Source organism: Heteronotia binoei, chromosome 5, assembly GCF_032191835.1.
Source record: "Heteronotia binoei isolate CCM8104 ecotype False Entrance Well chromosome 5, APGP_CSIRO_Hbin_v1, whole genome shotgun sequence".
NCBI lineage: Eukaryota > Metazoa > Chordata > Lepidosauria > Squamata > Gekkonidae > Heteronotia > Heteronotia binoei.
Window position 1 is genome coordinate 167,082,439 of NC_083227.1, and position 3,352 is coordinate 167,085,790.

At 46.0% G+C, this 3,352-nt stretch overlaps 1 non-coding gene across 1 annotated transcript; it reads right to left on the minus strand.

The window, feature by feature from the left end:
• Positions 1 to 1,015: 1,015 nt before the first annotated feature.
• Positions 1,016 to 1,082, minus strand: TRNAN-GUU (transfer RNA asparagine (anticodon GUU)). The gene has a single exon. It is a non-coding gene; the product is annotated as a tRNA-Asn (tRNA).
• Between the last annotated feature and the right edge of the window lie 2,270 nt (positions 1,083 to 3,352).

Genomic DNA, 3,352 nt, shown 5'->3' on the forward strand with positions numbered 1-3,352 from the left:
AGATGCTCTATAACTTGTTCATTAATGATTTGGAGCTAGGAGTAAGTAGTGAAGTGTCTAAGTTTGCAGATGACACTAAATTGATCAGGGTGATGAGAACCATAGAGGATTGTGAGGCACTCCAAAGGAATCTGTCGAGGCTGGCAAATGGGCATCAACATGGCAAAGGAGGTTCAATGTGACCAAGTGCAAAGTAATGCACGTTGGGGCCAAAAATCCTAACTATAAATACACGTTGATGGGATGTGAACTGGCAGAGACTGACCAAGAGAGAGATCTTTGGGTCATGGTAGATGACTCACTGAAAATGTTGAGACAGTGTGCGACTGCAATAAAACAGGCCAATGCTATGCTGGGAATGATTAGGAAGAGAATTGAAAACAAATCAGCCAGTATCATAACGCCCCTGTGTAAATCGATAATGAGACCTCATTTGGAATACTGTGTACAATTCTGGTCACCGCACAAAAAAGATATTATAGCATTGGAAAAAGTGAAGAAAAGGGCAACTAGAATGATTAAATGGTTGGAACACTTTCCCTACGAAGAAAGGTTAAAACGCTTGAGGCTCTTTAGCTTGAAGAAACATCATGTGAGGAGTGACATGATAGAGGTTTACAAGATTATGGATGGGATAGAGAAGGTAGAGAAAAAGGTACTTTTCTCCCTTTCTCACAATCTGAGAACTTACATTCAATGACATTGTTGAGCAGTCAGGTTAGATCTGATAAAAGGAAGTACTTCTTCACCCAAGGGTGATTAACACATGGAATTCACTGCCACAGGAGGTGGTGACAGCTGCAAGCGTAGACAGCTTCAAGAGCGGATTGGATAAACATATGGAGCGGAGGTCCGTCAGTGGCTATTAGTCAAAGGGTACAAATGAACATATGAAGCTGCCTTCTACTGAATCAGACCCTTGGTCCATCAAAGTCAGTATTGTCTTCTCAGACTGGCAGCGGCTCTCCAGGGTCTCAAGCTGAGGTTTTTCACACCTATTTGCCTGGACCCTTTTTGGAGATGCCAGGGATTGAACCTGGGACCTTCTGCTTAACAAGCAGATGCTCTACCACTGAGCCACCGTCCCTCCCCAGAGTGTTGTTGGAACTCTCTGTCTGGGGCAGTGGTGCTCTGTATTCTTGGTGCTTGCGGGGGGGGGGGGCACAGTGGGAGGGCTTCTAGCGTCCTGGCACCACTGATGGACCTCCTGATGGTGCCTGGCTTTTTTGACTACTGTGTGCTGTGTGACACAGAGTGTTAGACTGGATGGGCCATTCGCCTGATCCAACATTGGCTTCTCTTATGTTCTTTCACTTTCGGTTGGAAAGCCTGTGCATTGTTTTCTCTCAACAGCACTCTCTTTGCATAGCAATCCACTCCTGTTAACTCCCAGTATGCAATTTGATAGAGGCCCGGCACATCAACCCGCCTAGAAGTAGCCATCGGCACCAGATCCTCCCCAGCTGCAGCCTGCTAGCATTCTCTCCCCCTTGAGACATTCCACTGAGAGTTGGGTGGTTGTTGTTTTGCCTGTTTGTTTTTCCGAGTCGAACTGAGAAATCTCTCCCCCCCGCCGAGCAGACTTCAATCAAACCCTCCTGGTTTAACAATGCCAGGCAAGAACTTTGAAGGGGGCCTCTTCCCAGACTACCTAAATGAGCTCTTTCATTAAAGTCCATTTGTCCTCCTGCCGAAGATCTAAGCCAAAGATCAAATAGCCAAAGATCATGTTTGTCTTTCCCTTGAGAGCAATTTTAAAAAGAACGTAACTCATAGGGTTGCCAACAATCAGGAGGGAAAAAAAATGTTCTGTCCATTTACTGCAAGCTCAATGTATGGGAATGGGAAAGCAGCTTTTACCTCTTGACTTTCCTCATGGTTCAAGGTAGCTTACAATAATAGTTGAAAATGTTCAGTTAAAACCAAAATAAAATAGCAAACCCCAAATCTCTCCCCCCTTAAAAGATGCCTGCCATTCAACCCCCCCCCCCCCTCAAAAGCCCTGGCAAATAAGCATGCCTTACAGCTCTTCCCGAAGATCTCCAAAGAGGGATCCCCCCGCCTCCCCTCTTCAGGGAGCCCATTCCACAGAGCTGGAGCTACAATGGAGAAAGCCAGTGCTCTAGTCCAGGGGTGGCCAAACTGAGGAGCCACAAAAGCTCCTATCCATCCACTGGCCAGCTTGGAGAAGGCATTTGTCTCTTTAATCACTTCTCCAAGCCAAGCCAGCTGGCAGCTCAGAAAATGCATCTGAAGTTAAAGTTGATTTTTTTCCACTTCCCCCTCCCTTCCTATTTTTTCCTTCCTTCCGGCCTGCCTGCCTCATTAATATATCGCAACTCTCAAACATCAGACATTTATTCTATGTGGTTCTTAAGTTGAGCAAGTTTGGCCACCCTTGCTCTAGTCAATGCCCCAGTTGGGCAAGCCTAAGTGGTGGGATACCTTTCCTATGGGAATAGACTTCCTGAGGACCATAGCTGGTGCACAGGGACATATGGAAGGATTGGCCCTTCAAATATGTGGGTCCAAGCTCACGAAGGTTTGTAAAAGTCATAATCAGCTCATTTAATTAAACTCAGAAACAGACTGGCAGCCAATGTAGCTGCTTCAAAACAGGTAACGTATGGTTCCAGAAACCAGTCACGGACAATAGCTCAACTGCCAATTCTGGACCAATTGTAGTTTTTGAGTTCTCTTCAAGGGAAGCCCACACAGAGCACATTGCAGTAATCCAATCATGAGGTTACAGAAGCATGGATCAAGGTAGCCAGATCAGCTGAGTCAAAGCAACGAGAGTTGGCAAATCAAATACAGTTGTTATAAGATGCTCCAGGTCACCATGCCAACCTGCATTTTGAAGAATAGGGCTGGATCCATTAGAACTCCCACACTCTTAACCTGCCCTCAAAAAGCCAACTTGATTCCATTTGGACAAGTGAATCCAAGCCCTCTAGAATATCCACCTTCCTTACCATCATTGCCTGCCTTGTCTGGATTCAGATTCAGCTGGTTCTTCCTTAGCCACCTGCCCATAGCCTCAAAGTACCAGTTTAGAACCAAGGCTGCTGCATCTGGAGGCTTGGATAATGCACACCTGCACACTGATGACACCCAGCCCCAAACTCTGCAGCATCTCATTCAGTGGCCTCATATATATATATTAAAGGGCATTGATGAAAGAATAGAACTCGGTGGCATTCCACAAGACGAAGTCCACCTAGTTGATTCCTCAGCTCTGGTGGAGTCTCTCTGGGTCTGTTCAGACAGGAAAGGCTGAAACCATCAAAGAGCTACGCCCTTAATACCAACTCCATATTCGTGTCAAAGAATGGAGTGGTTAACTGTTTCA